The sequence below is a fragment of the Myzus persicae genome, unplaced genomic scaffold (assembly GCF_001856785.1).
Source record: "Myzus persicae strain clone G006 unplaced genomic scaffold, MPER_G0061.0, whole genome shotgun sequence".
In the NCBI taxonomy this organism is placed as follows: Eukaryota; Metazoa; Arthropoda; class Insecta; order Hemiptera; family Aphididae; genus Myzus; species Myzus persicae.
This window is the reverse complement of record NW_019102066.1, coordinates 382,219-403,307: the sequence shown is the minus strand read 5'-3', so window position 1 is coordinate 403,307 and position 21,089 is coordinate 382,219. Positions and strand designations below refer to the sequence as shown.

The window sequence follows — 21,089 nt, the reverse complement described above, 5'->3', positions numbered from 1 at the left end:
TTTTGGTTTCTTAGGGCATTGGGATGAAACGATAGTTTGGAAAGCTTAACAGTTTTTTATATACCTAATCTAATTGTTAACCAATAGGACATGGCCGTGGTTGTACTTTTTAATACCGCCAGGTACGGTTCTTAAGAAGTCAAATACTTAAGCGGAACTATGTGACGATGTGTACCCAATTGAGAAAGTGGCTCGCAGAAGTGTAAAACGATTGGACAGCATCGAGGTCGATCAACCTTTGAAATCAATTCGAGTTGTGCATCTAAATTGTATTAGTTCTTAAAAGTGTAAAATATAATAATATTACCTAAGAACAATCGGACACTTCTCAAGCCAACGCAGTATTACAATATTTTTAATGTAATGCCAAGTGATCATCTTAGAATGAACATACAATTCCACTAATTCGACAGCAAAAATAAAAAAGGAATACTTGAAACCTTGTACATCCTTTTTTTCTTCGACAAAATACAATATCCGAGAGTTGGGTTGTCAGACTTCCTGGTATGCTTTTAACACAAATTGAATCAAATTGCTTAATAGCTTTAAATGAATAACATAATGTTTGATATTTCAAGCTTTTATTATATATTATATTTGTTTCTTTGGAATTATTTGAGGGGGGCTAAGCCAATGGTACCCCCATGGTCTTCAAACTAATTTCCATCCATGCGAACCAACTACTCAATTTGCGTTTTCATCTTAATCTTGTTTGTGTTCCTAATATAGTATAATTATTGTTGATGTTATTATTATTATTATTATTATTATTATTATTATTATTATTATTGTTATTTTAGAGAGAGTTCCTTTTTCAGAGCTAATAGTTATCGTCACAATACGTACAGGTAGGTAAGAATACGTCTATTTTGCATTTTAATAATTTGCATACTATTACCGAACGACATAATAATATCAGATGTAGCTGATATAACATAATTGTTTAATTTCACCGAGAGCTCTTATCTCGGTTGTCGCATTAATTTTTACATCAGACAAAGAAATATAATAGGTAATTATTGTCGGGGAAACCAAAAGTTATAATTTTTTTATATGAAAAAAATAGAATGTTGTATTTAAAAGATAGTAATCTTTAAGAGTGAAGAACGAAACAATTATTGCATTAATCGATGATGTCTGCTTATCACAGTAGCATAACATAATATATGAAGGGGAAATAATGTTCGGTAATATTCACTTTTGATGTTCTATAGTTATGTCATACTAATAGTATAAGCTAATTATTATCCAACTTAAACACGACGACATTGTCTGTAATATGAAAGCCGAAGGAGCCAAACGTGATTCGCTAATCTTAAAGTTGTTTTGCACTTGTGAGACGGAGACAACGATGAGAGGGTGTCCTTTTCGGGGTTGCACGATAAACTATGCATCATGCAAATTATGCGTTGTAGATTTTTTGAAGTTGTAGAATCCATTTAGTCATTTTGGATTTGGGACTCAAAATCGTTACGATATATATACGTATTTTACTCTGTTCAAGTTAAGAAACGTAGTCGGCGGCCCTCAGGGGAGTGGCAAAACTATACGACAGGTATACAGACCATTGACTGGGTGGTGTGGCAAACGAGTGTTGGCTGGCCGCGGCCCGACGAAAAATCTTCACCGCCAACTACGTTTCTTAACTTGAACAGAGCAGAGAAACTAAACTCGCCAACAAAATCAGAGTATATTATTCGTGTTCTATGTATGAAATCCGGGTTGAATAAACTCAGACGATTAATTTCTTCTTTATCACCAAACCTAGACTTCTCGTACGGCATCTACCCGGTAGTAAGTACATTACACAAGTTTCTGACTTTGAGAAGCACATTTTGTCGTTATAATATTATTATCTTATCCCGCTTAATGTTGGTTACTCGATTATGTTGAGCTTCTCGTTTAACTTCTCTATACATATATTATATATATATTTTGGTAATTATTTTTAATATTATTGTCGCGTGCACTCGTCCAAACGAAGACAAATTGAATAATATAAAGTTAATTGAAATGCGAAACGCGTTTGGTTCAATATTTTTCCGTTCCGTTTTGAATGTATGAAAAAGAAAACAATTATAATAATGCCAAATTGCAATAGGTAACAATGCTCATTGCGCTGATTATTACAGTGAACGGGTTCATCTTTTGTTTTTATCGATCGAACACCCACAATGCATAATGTTACGATATACCTCGCAAGTCAACTGTATGTGATGTTTTAACAATACTGTAATGGATCGTTCGTCTGATAACCGTCGATAAAGGCTGATAGTCGCACAATATTATGAGAATTGCTTAAAGGTCAAGATTTCACTACGCGATTGTTACACGCATACGGTCCGTGTTTATTACAATAACAGTACATGCCAATTCGTACGCCGGTCTATTGCATTTTACGAACGAGATAATAATAACACAATTTCGTAATTAATATTGCCCGTAATTATAATGATAATATGCACTGTTATAATAATATAATATAACTTACTGTGCTTGCGCGTTTAAGCGCAATATTACATTTAGTGAACTGCGAGGCAATAATTACTTAAAAATTAGTTTTAAATTAAATTTTCAACCAAAGTTTTAACACTTTTTTTTTTTGAGATTTAGTTAATTAAAAAAATAAAATATTTTTCCATTTATATGATAATTGTTGTACTAGAAAATAATGTATTTATGTTAATATCGCATTAAAATGTAAAAACAATAATCGTTATCATTTTTTAAGATTCATATTTTTGAACGAAAGTTTCCGGTAATCTTGATGTACCAATATGTGGTCTACAAAATACACTTGTCGTGTACCCTAGTCACTCCCATCGTGTCGATGGAGTCGAGATTACAGTGTTTATCCTATTCAAAGTTGATAGTCATGTAAAACGTCAATTTCATTATTCAGTATGATCAAGTATTTTGCTTTATTATTATTATTGTACGTTTTCAAATTAGATCGGCCGGTAGGTATATTCATATAGATACCCATCTGTTTGTGGCTCTTACAAAAAATTGAATACTTGCTTAGGTACCTACAAAGTTTGAGGATACCTTAGAACCTATGGTAAAAAAAGTATATATGGTATTCAATTGTACCACATTCGTTGCCGTTATATTTAGCAAGACGATTCAGTGAAAAATGATAAAGACAACCCCAATTTGTATGATAAGTACGTCAAATCATATTTTGGTAATACATTATAAATATTTTTTTGTGAGAGTATATCTATATTACATCCCAAAGTAATATTATGCTGATAATGTATAAAGGCAATCAAAATAAGTGTTTCTATCAAGAATTAGATTATCTGACTACAGCCAACGATTATCGATACACCGAGTCAAATGCAAATAAAAACAAATGTAAATCTAATCAAATTTGGTAATACTTTTGGTCGGTTAACACTATCCAATAGTATACGGAAATACTTATTTATAAAAAAATAAATCTTTATTAGTTTTCAATAAATAAATACAATATATTTGAATAATATTGAAAACGAATATAATATGTTTGATAGTAAAAAATGTGAAAAATATAATTGTTCTCGAACAATGATGATGTGTTATTTGGATTCAAATTCATAGCTGAAAGACGTGCTTTTATTAATAAATAATATATAATATAATAATATGCGAACGCATAAAATGCCATGCCCTATAAATTATAATTAAAGCAGTTAACAACTATTGCCTTTTGTCTTCGTCGAAACCACAATCTCGAGAACGACGATCCTGTGTACTTGGTATGAAACTAATTTATAGTTTTTACTATAATATATTTGCTATAATGCCGTTTATTATAGATTCTAATTATTAGTGTTTTATATTCTACATGCTTAGCGTTAAAAGGCCGAATGCAGTACAAAAATGAAACAGTAAACAAACGTATGAGCATATACGACATGTATTGTTTTTCGTGAAAAAATAGGATCGGTTTTAATAAAATTGAGTGAATAAAAGCATTAGATTTCTGAAAAAAAAATACAACAAAAACGTCAACTTTTATTTTCAGTTAATTTGTTCCCCGAGTATTTGTGTGTATGTGTGTGGTTGTGCTTTTGTGTTTATAGGATAATAATATGATTTTAAACTCACATGAGTTATGGTGTCATTGTGATTAAATTTTTTACCTGTGATTTAACGCAAAGACGTCGTATCGTATTACTCGTCACAATAATAATAATAATAATAATAATAATAATTTTATGATCGATGTACGATTGAAACATGTGAAACTAACTCAAACTGTCTGTATAAACTTTATAATATATCATAATATTATAAAAATGTGTTTCAGAATGAACAATTAAGCAAAGAAACAACATAAAACACCAACGACTGAAAAAAGGTAATTATAGTTTTTTCAACAATATTATTGTAACAGAAAAATATGCTTCCTAAAGTTATATGTATCACTCATCAAAAATACAATATTAAGGTGGTTTTAATCAGTCAAAAATAAATCGACTGACTTAAACCTTCGAGTGTGCCGAGATTGTCAGAATTTGGATTGATCGATTTTAATGCCGTTGAAATAATAAAATTTCTTAACATCACATCAAGAAAACCGTATGCTCAGATGGTTTTTTCAAAGTTTGAACTTTTGACAAGCTTATAATATCATAAAGTTTCAGATTTCGCAACATTTCAACATATTGAAGAAATTCAAATTTCAAAAAAATTTCTCTACCGTTTTCTAGACAATATTTAGTTAATAAATGTTAAGATTTTTACATAATTAAAACCACATCAGTCTAAGTTTTTCAATTCTGTCACGAGGTAAATTATCCTACTCGAAAACTAAATGGATACTTTTTCCCAATTTAATATCCTGACACTAAAGTTCATATTTTGTACTAACACACATTGACATGACCCGGATGTACCTGCCACATTATTTCCCTTATTCTTAGAAAATGACCGAATGGAACCCCTTTAACTATTTACATACCTACAATATTAACATGACGTGTCCTTAGTACGAAATCGTTGAAGGGATTGCGTGCCATCAAAGTTTGGTAGACTACAAATTCCTATACCTATTAAAAAAGGAAATGACAATAATAATATTATAATATTAAATTTATATTTATCGCTAGAGAAACTTTTGAACATCAAAGTCAATCTCTTCGAAATCATCGGAACGAATAACTGACTAACTATAATATGTTACAAACTGTGTTACAACGAAGCGCAATAAATTACTACGGACAATATATTTTTCCTAGATAGCTGAAAATGACGTATTCGACGTCACTAACTAATGTGTACACGGAACTGCGTGTGTAACAATGTGCACTTACCATAATATTATTATTATTGTTAATATTATCGGTCAATCGTTTAAATTTATCGTCCGTCCTCACAAGTATGTGTGGGCAATATTCGTATTATTGTATAATATGTGTACAGTTGATAGTCACTGTGAGGAGCGCATTTTTCGTACGACCCATGATTTCGATGTTCCCTATATTATTATTATTATTATTATTATTATTATTACTGTTACAATTGTAGCCAAATTCGCAGAATACGCTGCCCTTGTCGACGCATATTGATCATTACCCTGTTGTGTATCTATTATAATATCGAGACCAACTCTCCTCGGCACGCCCGACCGGCAGATGCTATGCGCGACCGTTCCCCGGAGGACTGGTCTTTGGAGTTATGCCACCACCGGCACCACAACCGCCACCACCGCAACCACCGACCACCGATGCATAGCCGTTCTTGGTTTACGAAACCCTACTACCACGGTCGCCCCATTCAAATAATGACAATAACAACAATAACAATAACAATAATAATAATAATAATCACTTGTTCCCACCGAATGTTAAATACTTGTATAATACCGAAAAGCCGTTTTGAATTTCGACGGAGTTCCGTATTTTTTAGACATATTCAAATAGTCATTGATTACTCGAAAACTTTAAAACTTTACGACTTGTTTAAAGTGACTCATTACCGATGCAATTCAGCATTTTTTCTGTTGAAATAAAAAGCAATCCATTGAGTTAAAATCTATACGCTTATACAAATATAATATTCTATGAGCGTGGTTAAAACAAATAACTAATTTAATATTTTTTTGTTTAATCACGATACCATACCACCCTGAGTATAATTATTATACCATCATTATATTTATTATTATAAAAAAAAATATATACTTTCACATTATGTTTATTGATTTGATAATACTTTAATAATCACACATATGTAATTGTCTTGCATACTTAAAAATCCTGAGTTCAGATACTTAAATTCTTTCACAAAATTTGATGAGTGACATGTGGAGATACAACCTTTTTTTTTTTAAATAAGAACCCCCCTTTTTTATTTAAAAATGTAATCTTTTTTCTTTTTTTTACAAAATGATTTATCTTAATTTAAATTCAAAGGAGTAGTTACTGAATTCTTAAATTTATGGACTAAAGGTAATAATCCTCAATAATGGTTCATCATAAAACGTATAATATATTTAAAACATTTATGTCAACAGTGTTGTGTTCAGAAAATGTTTACATGCTATAATATGCTAATATATGAATATTAATAACTAAAATTTTCAAATCGTTATAGTTTTGAAATCATTAAATCTCTTTACGCGATAATAAAGTTAAACTTAGTGCATAAAGTTTAACAACTTATAAACTATTCGCTCAAATATGTATTTGTACACATTAACACGTATTAAATAATAATAATCTGCTTTAGAATTTTGAAATTTACATAAAAGTATGGCAGTTTTCATTTGAAAAATGTAATTTGTCACCAATATATAGGACAATGTGATAACGATTGGTGAAATATTTGAAACTGCGGTCTTAAGGTATACTGAAAATATTCTAAAAATTTGAATTTCTATAAATTCATTATTAGCAAAAATAGTTTTGTCAAACATAGACTTGGCATACATTGGTGAACTAAACTTTATATTTTCACTTTAGGGCACTATCTGCCAATGAAAATGTAATATCATGATTTAATATGTACAATGTATATAATTATTTTCAAAATATTATGGATTGTTTGAATATTTTCACCAACAAAACAAGCAAAATAATATTCTCATATAGTTTAAGGTGCTACAATCTACTATCTTTAACTATATCTCCAGTAAATTGTTATGACAATCACAAAATAGATAATATTATAAACTAATGTATTTGTATTATGTTTTCGTTTAAATGTCGCTATGTTCACAATGGTCGCACGATTATCGGAACTATACAGTACACGTATATTATTATTAAATCTCGACGACGTTTTCACCAGTGCAATTTGTACCTCAATATTTCAATATCATTATTATTATCAATTCAATGCTGCCGGATTCAAACCACCCTCTACACAGTATAATGTGTTGTTCAGACGGTCGTGCTAATCCAGATTGGATTGTCTTATTAGTCGTCGTAATGACGGTATGTACCGGGCGCGGTTCGAACAGTTCATTAGGTATGTATATCTGCGTTTATATTCGTTGATACAATTTTCCCGAATTTATGATTATACAATACTATTACGACTCGTCGTTCGAGTGGCCGTCGCCAGTCACGTATAGCTGGTATTATTATTATTATTATTATTATTATTGTCGAGACATCTCAGCCTTCGGCTTTTGAACGCGTATCGAAACGCCGTTAATAATAATAATAATAATAATATTCATCGCATACATGCCCTACCCACATAATGAATGAAGGACGCCCCGAAAACGGAGTTCGGTTCTCCTCGCCGCAGTAGGTAGTTGTTATCGCTGCTGCACGACACGCGTCGTTTATGTTATATTATTATAGCTCCTACAGTTTTAATTATAATATAAATTTACTCTGACTAGCGTGATAGGCGGTGGTTAGTTCAATAGCGGAAAATGGCAAACCTCTTTAACTCTTCCCCCGCCGACATGCGAAACGTGCCGGGCGTAAACAACAATAATACAGCCGGCGCTCAGTCACGTGTTCGGGCGGGATGTGATGTGTGTATAAATCAATTAAACACTCGGAACGATTGTTACCAGCAGTGGTTTTCGAATGTCTTGTACGACTTGTCCGATGGGTCACGTAGTCGTGTGGTGAAGTCCGTCAGTAGTATGATAGATGCGTACTATGAAGGATCGATTTATCGAAGGACGGGAACTGTATAATGTATGTGCTATGAGAACAAGAGAGAGAGAGAGAGACATCGCGGAGAACGTCGATGGAGAACTTTCGTGGACGAGTGGCGTGATGACATGTCAGTAAAAACCACTAGACAAATTATGAGAAAAGTCGTTCTAAATAAGGAATATTGTAGTGGACGATATAAGTACATATTTTGAACATCAGCTAACCTGGATACCGTAGGTAAGTACATCACAAGACAACTGTCGCAAAATTGTTAAATGTTTCCCGAGGGCAATATTTCTCCCACATCAGCTATTTAATTTTAAAAAATGATTCAAGTATATAAAAAAAAAAAAAAATAGTATTATTCGTTTGAAAATAACAATAGTATTTAAAATATTCTTGGAAAAATGCCTTTGGGTCAGTAATTTGGTATTCAATGCTTCAAAAAGTCAATGAAATGCTGATTTTTGAATTCGCTTGCATCCGATTATCCAAAGCTAAAGCACGATAATATGACTCCGTGAAAAAAATGATATTACGATGATGACTTGAAAAAAAAATTGTGGTTTTGTTTCCGTTCTGACGGTTTCCCTTTGAGATAATGATTGTCGTACTCGCCTCGCGATTATAATATTTTATGTGAATTCGTGACATTTAAATTGCACGTATTGTATACGTAGAGGCGGCGTGTACTATATAACACATAATATTATTAATGTGAAGCCGGCGTGCTCTGGAATAAAATTAATAACATATACCCGGAAGTCTTTTAAAATTGTATGTTCACACTAGAAATTCTTTGAGAGTTCTTGAAGAAACTATAATAGCGACGTGCCGTATTCATAATTTGTCGCCTTGGTAGTTTTCCGTTATACCAAAGAATCGTGGCAAAAGTGACTCAAACGCACAGCTTAGATTAATATTATATCGCTTGATGCAGTTCCCGGGAAACAATTAGTTTTAAAACAGCATATTCCGTCTTATTTAAACTGTACTGCGTAATAACTTAGCACGGACTAACCTGTGAGAGAATGCATTCCTAGAACAAAATAGTATTATTAATTATGATCTGAGTTCGTCGAAACGACCTTCTAGTGTGTTAGCTCGGGACCTTTTAGCAGTCATCATTCTTATTGCTGGGACAAAGGTTCGTCAAAAGTCGTGAAGTCAATTCGTATATATTTTAAACTTACTATAAACAAAACGAAAAGAGGGATCAGTTTCTTGAGTTTCATTTATCCGAGTTTTTAACTTCCGAGGTGAACATTTCAGAAAACTCCCTGGGTACAACAATTGCATAGGTAATGTCACTGGCGAGGGGGCGATTTTTCCTAGGTATGCACACTAAGCATAATTTATTGTTATTAGAAGCTCGATGAACGATATTTGTTCGTATTTTTACTCGATCGCTTTACACAATAAAAATAAGATCACCGTTTACGGTTTACGTGACATTTCGACAATAGTTCTTGAAACAGCGTAATATTAGAAAGCCGTTACAAAATACGATTTGGTAATCGAAAAAATATAGACAACAATATTAAAAATCATTTAATAATTTTAGCAATACATCCGTCGCGGTACAACTATATGGTGGAACCATGCGATTTTTCGTTTAGTTTAACGTATAGTATAACTAAACTTCTATGTAAGTTTCGAGAAACTATCGATTAATCTATTCAAATATTCATCGTCAGGAAACCGACAAAACTACTTTGCGACAAACGTTGTCTATATCGATAGGCTGTGTCGGTTTATTTTCATTAAAATAGAAACGGCATAGCGTCACGATTAAATTGTAATTGTAAAATCAATAATTTTGACAACCATCTTACAATACTATTATATCATATTTTTTCTTGGTATTTCCTTACATACTGTAAATCTCATTTTTATTATTATTTTAAAATGCTTATTAACGTAAGCTATGCTTCTTTTGAGTATGACATATTGTCCATTTGATTTTACGAATAGGAAACTTAAAGATCCGATATCAAGATTAACTGGGACTTCTGAGATGATCGTAAAATATTAAGAATCGTCAGTTTTTGAACGGGGTGAAACAAAAAACGAAAAACTCCAGCTTAGCTTACTATAGTCCTTTATTGATTTAGATATAGGCTCTTTATGGTTATGGGTTATTTAAAATTAATAGTTTTGATAGGAGAGGAGTAGCCCTCTAGAATTTGAACTCTTGTAGTGCATATGGGGAGGGCTCTAACTTTTTACAGATAAATCAAGAAAATCTCAATTACGACGAAGTTACATCATATATTAAAATGTTGGTTAACAAAAGTAAATAACTGGGTGACTGGTTACTTACGATTAAAATTAACAAGTGTTGACGTCATCGGTACGATATTTTTATATTTGGGGAAGAGGTGGGGGCTCACTTTGAACTCGTAGCGTCCCCTGTTCTTGAGTTTTAATATATAGTTATATTATACCGATTTATCATCCGATACCAAATTGTATGGAAACATTGTGCATGCCCATTTCTGTTGAAAACTAAAACATTTAAAATTAATAAATTAATATATCCACGATGATTAAAAAAAGAAATATAAAAAATACAATTTGAAAACCAAATATAATTATACTGTTTTATTGAAATTGGGTACAACATAAGAAAGCACTACCCAGTGAGAAAAACACTTCCCAGAAAATGTACCACTTGAAGCAATTGCTATGTTTGCCCTCTCCGCCACCCATATTGTATGACCCTACCAGCAATATTGTAAAATAAACTGTATAAACTGCGGAAAAACTTCACTCATACCGCGGAATTCGATGTATGCGTGGCTGCGACGTTCTCAACATTTGGTCTGGCGAAATCGATATTTTACTGAAATAGATATTTTTTATTCTTGATTCAGGAACACTATCCGTATAATATGTATACATTGTGATGTGAAATCCATTTTTAAGTTCTGGACTGTACCTGCCACGTGTTCATGGATTTGGAAACACAATACAGGTTTGATGTTTCTACGAACTGGATGCTTTTACGCGAAGTAGATATTTAAAATTTCGAAAACGCTTTGTGCATATAATAACACATTTCAGATAAACAAAACTAACTGTTGTCGATCGAAGCAAATATAGTTAGACCATGATATTACACTAAATGCAATAATCATAATATTTTCTTTTCTGTTTTAGTTAACTGGTTTATGAATAAAATCTGCACAAGTAAAATACATTTAAATAATAATTACATTGATACAATTAATTGGAAAGATCTAAGACTACTGTACTTCCCTGGTTAAAATTTAAATCAAATTAAATATTTTTATTTAACTACGCAGTGCACAATACTCTATTATAAATGTTCGAAAATTTCTCGATTTAATAATTTAGTATGTCCAAGCTTGTGTTTTTATAGAGGGAGGGGGTGTAATGATGAGTTATATGCATTTTAGATAGCCTTTGCTTCCACGCCCCCAACACATTTGATATACAAATATTTTTAACAAAATCATCTTCTACTTACCTGCATTTTTGTTCTTTATGATAATAATTTTTAATTGAAACATTTATTATAGTTATAGCATAATATTATAGTCATTACTACTTTAAGATAAGATTTTTTTTGTTGAAATAGTTATTTAATATTTATTATTTTATTAGTAAGCCACCCTCTCCGATTTGCCCAGACTTTGACAGTACGCTTGTAATTTAATATTTATGTTATGTTTTATTAGTAGATAAACATGATACATCTACAGTTTCGGTGTTTCTGGTACCTATATCTAAAGTTCTGAATTTAAAGTCCGAAGTACAACATTATTCGATAAACAATAGTTGATTTTGTTTCAAAAATTTAAAAAAAAAAATCATACGTACTTGCTTAAAATATTTTTTTTTTGGGATCTTGAAAAGCATTCGAGTAGGTCAAGCCAACGTAAACTCTTCTCCCTATACTCTCCGAATACCTATGTTACAATAGTAACAATTAATACTTAGAAAATTATAGTAACATAGATTGATAGACTGCAGAAAAAAATGGTGCTCTTTTAAATTTTAAAATACAACAGATTTTGCTCTTAAAAGATACACCGAGGACAATTGGCTCAATCTGAAATCAATAAGACTTGGCCGATAAGTCTCAATAAGCAGAGACTACTGTGTTCAAATATAATAGGTTTTGTTATTTTTGTTCCACATTCACCGCTCTATACCCTTGGTCGATGTGTTTGATTGGATTTGTATTTAATTCAATAATATATTAATCTAAACCAAAATATTTACTTTGTAATTTTGCAATATTTGTTCAAGCACGCTGATAAGCTGCGTTCTCGTGTTTTCATATCATGAAATTACGCCGAGTAAGATTGTTAATAATGTAAAAGGTTTTACCTTATAATGAAGTAATTTTTGGGATTCTCAATGATTTGTAATTGAATCGTATCTCGATGGTCCATGGACCAATGCAGAGATCGATGATTGACCGACCGATTAGTATTGTCACCCCGAATGTCTTAAATATTTTACCTATACAATACAAACGCCATCCAAGTGGTGAGTGAGTGTAAGGTATAATTTACTAGTACAAAGTAAATGTAAAAAACAATTACAGTGTTATTCAACATAAAGCTTGTTTCTAATTTTACATCAACTAATTAAATATTTTTTGTTAGATACCTTATAAGCTTTGTAGTACAATTCAATCAAATAATATTTCACACCTACAGAATAATATCTAACATATTATTTAGATAATGAACATTATTTATGTTTAGAAATACAACTATTTGAGTTCAATAACATTAAAAAGGACATTTCCATAAATCATGATTTAAATCATCATAATTCATTTCTAATAGTATGAGTAATTTTTTTTTTTTTGGGGGGGGGGGGATACAATTATAAAGATTATTATTAGATTATAATGAAATTTCGAAAAAAACTAAAAAAAATTGAAGCAAGACAGTCAACTTGGTTCTACAAAAAAAAAAACCATTTGAAACGTTATGCTTAGTGTGGTCCTACGTTCATTGTCAGTCTGAAAATCGAGTTCTTGAAAAACTGGATAAAGGTTGTGAGGTGTAGTACTATGGAAAATCTCTGCTAAAAAATCTCTACACATTAGGTCATGTTAATTTATTAAATATATATATATATCAATGAAAAGTGACACAGTAATAATATCATAGTTCTTTTTTTATCTTCATTCATAACAATGAAGATTTTGTGTCAATTATACGAGTGGGTACCAAATGCCTATATTACATTATAACGGTATGACCCACACACACATCGTTTGTCACTCTTCTCGTACGTACTCGAATTAGAGAGTTTGTTTCAATTGACTTTATTGTGGACAAATTGGCAATTGATTAACAACTGCACTCGAACTGCATACTTGTCCTAAGCATTATACATAATTATTTTAAAGTACATGGTTTCGCTCCCTCTCTTCCGCCACAGAACAACATTCCTGAACCAACCGTAAGTTGTATTCCTTTATGTGCAAGTGACGATAAATTCATCCCCTCGATTTGTACGTTTATCGTCATGTTGTCAGAGCTGAACGATTGTGGGAATTGAAAAACGAGACGGAATCAGAGTGAAAAACTGCAACTACTACTGTCGAGAATGATATTTTTCTATAATATTATTTTATATTACACGAGCAAACTCGTGGGGGACGAGGATAAGACTTGCGACGGCGAGAGCGTGCGTAGGTTATTGTAGAAGAGCAGTCTGCGGGCCGATCTATGCAGATATTATACAGGTGGGATTGAACCCATGTACAAAGTATATAATAATATAATCTCTGCGTTACACGTACCCCGGTCGAGGTCGAACAAATTTCGTTCACCATAATATCCGTAATACCTATACATATATGGCTATATGCGGCGCACGCGGTGTCTCGCTTCCGCTTTTCTACCTTTCGTGAGGCTATAGCAGGTGTACAATATTATTGTCGTATTATAAGGTACAAAAAGATTCAACGACCATGCTTACGCTCCATTTTTCCTTTATTAATGAATTCATTTTAATCCTGAATTTTTAATTTTCATGTATCATAACTTTTAAGTATAAATTCTCTCACATTTAGAAACATCTGATCAAATAGGTAGGTACTTAGAACTGCATTCCATGTAAGAACTTTTTTTTTTTTTTAACTAAAATCGCGCTTGTCTTACGGTTTATCTAAATTGAAATTTCAACGAGTAGTTTGTGATTTATTTAGCTTTGTGTGCTTTCCTATTACACTCAGATAATATTATAATAGTTCCGAAATATGCAGGGACTTTGATTATTTGAAAAATATAGTAATTAATCACAATCACACATTCACTCTCCATCATAATATGGAAACACTTTCCGAGTAAAATAATTTCAGAAATAGCTTAAATATACAATAAATCTGTTTTAGATTTTTTTTTTATACTACGAAAAGTATAATAATTCAAAAATTATCCATACACTCATTCGAGTTTTGATTTAGATGCATACTATTTACAAAAATATATTAGTAAAATATGGTGTTTTCCATTTGAAAAATAGTGGACATTGTTAAAATAATATAAATATATCTGTGTATATAGTTAGCACGTGCAAGTCCACAGTTGTTACAGATACGCGTTAACGTGAGTTCAACTTAACCTATTATTTAACCTTTATTTTTTTTTTTTTAAACTATTATATAAAATCCAATTAAATTTAAAATTATAGGTATAACATTTAAACCGATTAATTTTAAAATTTTAAAATGTCACAAAGACCTTATGATATAATTTTTTTTCGAACCGTCTCCCCATAAACTCTAACCAGTAACCTTGTTAACTGAATTATTCCAGGTCCGCGGCTGGTAGATGCATACCAGATATCTCTGTTTATTGACTATGCAAATAAAATAAGAAAATAATTCATTATTTTAGTTCATATTGGTCGAAGTCGATCCGTCAGGCCGACCTTTAACAAGGCGATTAAATTGTAGAAGTGTCCATAGTACATTTATACCTTTCAACCGCCCCGCAGGACCTACTTATACTGCAACGTTAACGACTATTATCGTTATTATTATTGTTATTGTTATTATTATTATTATAAGTGGTAAGTGATTTCGGTTTGAAAATAGTGTTTAAAGGTTCATAATATTTACGATTAAGATTTCTGTAACGTCACACGGCTGCTCGTTAAATACACTGAAGTGATTCAACAGCTTGGTCATTGACCACTTCTCTGTCCACCAATTTTTTCTTTAATAATTAAATTTATTTTAAAGTATTTAAGTGTACTGCTGTTAGGGTTTTTAAGCATATTTTCAAGTACTTAGATATTTTATATCATACAAAGTGGGCCTCGTGGCTTTTCAATTTTTTTTTTTCGTATGAAAACCTTATATTTTACTGTTCATTTGTTATCGTTGAGTGGATGATTTTTTTAGAAAAATGTTATGTATTTGAATCAAAATTTGAACGAGCTGTAAGTTATATCAAGATCTCAGGTTTTTTTTAATTTGCATTTGAATGTAAATAATGTAATACATAATGGGAGGTATTAAACGTGTTTTATTAAAATTGCAAACATTTCTGACAAAAATGTTCAGGAAGACAGGGACAACAACAAAACAAAAACAAGAAAACGAGCTGCAATGAAATGTGTCATTTATTAATTACGAAAAACACTATCATCATCATTTAGAATCAACGAAAAAATGTACTTATATCTCTGTTTTAGTTAAATTATAAATAACTTAAGATTTTTGAAAATCCGTTCCGACCGCCGTTGGTTGTACCAAAAGTTAATAATTATTATCAACGACCCCTAAAATCCCGCAGCCACATAATATTATTTATCTGACGTTTAATTAATTAGTTTTTTACTGAACTGGTTCAGCAAAACACGAGTTTTTTCAATAGACTTGGCAGTTGTGACCAATGTTATTGCTTCAGATAGCATGAACTGTTAAATAATCGTATGACCCATAAAAATTGAATTATTATTAAGTATCGAATATTGTCAATAATACGAACAATTTAAATTAATTTTAATAACCAAAAATGATAGTAAATAATTACAATTAGCATTATGAAAAATTCAAATTTAATTAATGTCACCAAACGAGCGTGTAGCTAAACATACACGTTGGTATTATCCTTCGATTTATTTAATATTCCTAATATTTTTTTTTGGGGGGGGGGATGGTTTTAATTTTTTTAAACGTAATACACATGTTTTAACTATATACAAAAAATGGGGTAAAGAAATTAAGAGCTTAAATTTGGGGGTGGTTTGAACCCCTAAAACCACACCATGTGTACGCCCCCTAACCTAACCTACGTCACTTAGGTTTTTGTCAATATTATTGTTCCATCATCATTATGGATTATTAGGGTTCTTTTAATCTATATAGTTATGTCTTGTGTGTCGGTTTCTAGTGATTGAGAGCCACAAGTAACACAAGTAATCTTGGAATTTCCGCACATAATACTATGGTAAATTAGTGTTCATCAGCACAGAACAAAATACATCAACCGGTGCTCGAAGCATGTAATATAATATGTTAGTGAGGCATACTTAAGTATTTATTCATTTTTTTTTCTTTGTTCGTTACTCTTTCAAGATTTTTAAAACGTCATATTTGCTCACCCATACGCGGAAGTCGTTGAGTATACGAGATTTAAATAAGTTGCCGGTGGTGCCATACGTTGCGCAGTAACGCGTAGGATTAAGGGATGCACGAGGTGACACACAACTACACAGCGTTAGTGGTAGAAAAAAAATAAAATCGTCTTGAGCTGCTTGTGGTAATGGGAGGTCAACAGCACGAGGTAGAGGTTGATGTAAATCTGATAATAAAAAAAAAATATACAAATAAAAGGACCTATAATATAGGACCTATAATTATATTATTATACATAATGTATATTGTTCGATTCCAAAATGTAAAATTCCTGTGGCAAAGTAATGTTCCGTTTTAAAAATACACACCACCTATGAATAAAAATTTTAAACGAACCTATGAAATCGAAATGGTTAACAGCGGGTCGCAAACGTCCGACCGCATAATATGTACAAGTAGTTATGTACTAACTGCGACTCGTTCTCAGTAATAAACGTACCCAACTCAAGTGCATATTATGCGATACGTTATCGAACATCGAGTTGTAGTTCTCTCGCGTAATTCCGTTGGGAGTGTGTTTATTGGTACTAAATGTACCTACTACCAACCTATGATCACGTGCATGTTCGCCGTATTAAGACATTACCCTCGGTGATCAAAAAGTTTTCAAAGGACTCAGGTTTTAACCACTGCAGATTGTTCGCTAACTACTTAATAATAACATAATCGATCTTTCGCTGTGCGTCGAACCTCCGAGGCAATGAATCATTTCGAACTTAAACGAGATCAGTCTTATCCGCGCAAGTGAGAAAATAGCTGCATGTACGAAAGTATTGACGTCGTGAATTCAACCGATATTATTTGGACGAGTGATGATGATGACGGTTCGGGTTGACTATGAAAATAGAAATTAGAAATTCACTGAAAACGATTAGTTCACTATACGGATATTTTACTTTCGCGAAAACAAATAAAATGTTGGTCGTCCTGATAAAACGAGTGGGCAGTGTGATAATAAGTCTTATTCGTTACAAAGTTTCAGTTGGGTTGACTTAATATCCCACTCTTCCAAGTTTAACTTTTCATATTTCCTTTTAATCAAGTTTTAAAATGTAATAATGTATGAATTATTTAAAAGTGATCAAGCATAATATATTTGAGAAAAAAAAATCAAATTAGTGATACGATAGCTGATATTGATATTATAAACTTCCCAATACAAATTTAATTATACTTTCAGATTTTTCGATGAATTGTTTTATCGGTACGATGGACATGACGTGTCAGGTTTTGGTGAATAATAATTAACTCATATCGATGACATATATAGTGCTATTTGCACTCATAAGGATAGGAAGTTATGATTTTATCGAACTCATTAAAAAGTTGTGTAAGCTCTTGTAGATTGTATAAACTATGTAAGTACCTTATAATTGATCAGTATTTTCGAAATAATTATCATAATACTATAATATGCTATATGGAAAATGATGCAATATGCATCAATATTAAAACTTTTATCCAGAGTAAGGGAGTAAGAAAAAACTTGAATTTATTTAAAACCATTTTCTGGTTCATGAAAGAGAAACCTCACCTAAAATTTGGAATTCCATTATCCGGACTTGACATACTTGTCAAATACGAAAAACCCGTTTCGTGATTGTTTTAGTATTTTTACTTGAAATAAAACATATTATGATATTGTGTTGATAATAAGTATACGTCCAAACGTAAATATAAATTTCATATTGTTATTATACATATGAGTATTAGTATTTCGTTTGTATTTTATGATAAAATATGTCCTCCAAAAACTAATTTTTGAAAATGCGTTGTGTTGTAACTTATAAACATTTGAAAACAAAATTGTTTTCAGAAACATATAAATTACTTGAAAACTGTCATATTATGGTGATCATACGTGGTGAACTTTTATCTAAAGCTGAATCACGATTTTTATCGTCTTCAAGAAAATAGTACCTATTGTTTTATTTTTATTTTTCTAATTGAGCACTTTGCATCTAGTTTGTTCTAAATTTTCAACATTTTGATTACAATTCTTGATTCACCTGATTGATGTGGGTTGCGTTCAATGCACTTTTGATCACTTTTCTGGCTCATTTTAGGTCTATGAGTTATTTGGACGATCGGCAATATCACGTATGGGTATTTGAAAACCTAATAACGGTGGTGGAAATGAGTTTTTTGGCTGTTTCATACTTTTGCAGCTGCAATCGATAATATTTTCGACGAGATATTCTGACGTATCCCAGTCGCTCCACATTGCAATCACTATACCTTAAATGGATACAGATTAGAAAAAAAGAACAAAAGGTATTTGAGGGACTTGTACGCTACTCGATCTACACTTAATGATTGGTTCCGTTGGTGTATTACGCACAAATATATAAATATACGTGAGGGAAAATGAGAGACGCAGACCCTTAAATCGGACGGTAGAAAAACGACGAGAAAAAAAAACACGAACCTTATATTCCGGAAAGTAAACTCAAATAATCTCTTAAAAGCCGTGGAAATGAAAATCAGAAAAAATACACCTCAGCCAACGGTGTAGGTGTTCCAACAGCCCATGTTGGCTTCGTGCCCAATGTGAAATAAATGTCATTTTGGTAGACTTAAGACGGACACCTAAACGTTTACCATATATATATATGAAATATAGTTATCGGGATTTTGATTTTTTGGTGGTTTGTGGATAGAGGGGCAATACTCGCCGATACAGATTAGTTTTTCAGATATTGTACCGAGACTCACATCGCACCATAAATAATACGATTAGAAACTAAACTACGGTATCATGACGATAGCAATCATCATGGTCCCGTTCTTTAAAGTTCATGTAGTTTCATAAGATATGACTGAAAATGTGCAATATTACAGTGTAATACAACTGTAAATAGAACAGAATTTAATTGAATTTTACACTAATTATTATTTTTATCTCTGAGATAAGAATTTTGTTCTTTGAACCGAAACCCCTGCAATAGTATTATTAGAAATACATACTATATTATAATATCCCGGCAACCAGTGGATAATTAAATTTTTTTAACAAACTATTTAAATTAAATTATAAATGAGAATATTCTTGTTAACAACGAGTTCAATTTTTAAACTTGAATTTCTTTAAAATAACTTGGCTTAAATCAATAATCATACATGCATTTTTACTTGAGCATCCGTTCTTTGTTGATTAAAAAGTACGTAGGTAAATTATATTTTGGTCCAGTAGGATCCAGTAGGTTGGCCCATGCAGGTTCATTATTTTAAGTGACAGTTTCGACCGTAACCTTCGACTTTTTTCTGTACCTATAGTTTGTTAAGGTTTTCACTAGATTGCCAAATTTAAAACTGCATACTAAAGTTATTATAAGAGTCTTTAGGTTTTATTTTTCCTTTCAAAATTAAATTGAATTTTCCTAAGAGAACGTTATATACTCTTTGTATATACTAAGTCTTCATTTTACTAATATACATAATATGGACAGTTAAATGTTCAGTAGAATTCATTTTACTCTTCTTTTTTTTAATAATGAAATGAACTACTACTATTATAAAATGTAAAGGTATAAAATATATTATCCAGGACACCTCGAATGGTTTGTTTTTAGTGTTTTAGTTTTGAAGTAGGTAATTTATGAGAATTTTAAAATGTATAAACACTAACTAAAATGATAATATTATTATACCATATACCTTTTCATACATTTAAAAATTATTTTACTTTTACATTTTAACTGTTAAGATGAAATAATGTATGTAACTTATAATACCCGTATTACACTAACCTTTATTAACTATGACTGCTATATATATCGTATTTTATATAACATAATATGAATATCAATTTAAGCATATCTTATTAAATCAGTTAACCCTTGAGTCACGTTCCATACGTCAAGATCGGTGATGTATGACTGAGACTTTTAAGATCATTTTTCAAACAATGTTTATTTTGGAATGATATAGGTCAACATTTCACTCGACTCAGTAAACGCTATTAACTCCTTACACAGACATTATTATATAAATCGTTATCGAAATTCTGTGAACGAGTTGACGACAATCCGTCGTTTTTTTTTCCGTTTATTTAACAAACGCATTCACATAACACCTTATACCGTTTATATAGTTATGAAGATACGTTTTTATTTGACACATTTTCAATCCTGTGGACCGCGAAACAACCTTAACCACTCACTAATACAACTTACTCTCATTTTTCTCATTATTTTTGTATTCATTCGATTTTTGATTTTCGAAATTTTTAGTTACCTACACTTGAAAAACCATATTATTTTTAATAAAGTACTTAAGGAATTGCAAGAATTTGATTGAATGTATTATTAAAGGTTAAATGGGATGAGGATGCTAGG

General features: G+C 31.4%; 1 protein-coding gene across 1 annotated transcript in view; it reads left to right on the top strand.

The window, feature by feature from the left end:
* The first annotated feature begins 4,297 nt into the window (after positions 1–4,297).
* The window catches only part of LOC111031131 (peroxidasin homolog), a 297,314-nt gene continuing 280,522 nt past the window's right edge, over positions 4,298–21,089 (top strand). Inside the window, exon 1 of the mRNA XM_022310947.1 lies at positions 4,298–4,348. The gene's annotated coding sequence lies outside the window, so the exon portion shown is untranslated. The remainder of the gene's footprint in view (positions 4,349–21,089) is intronic.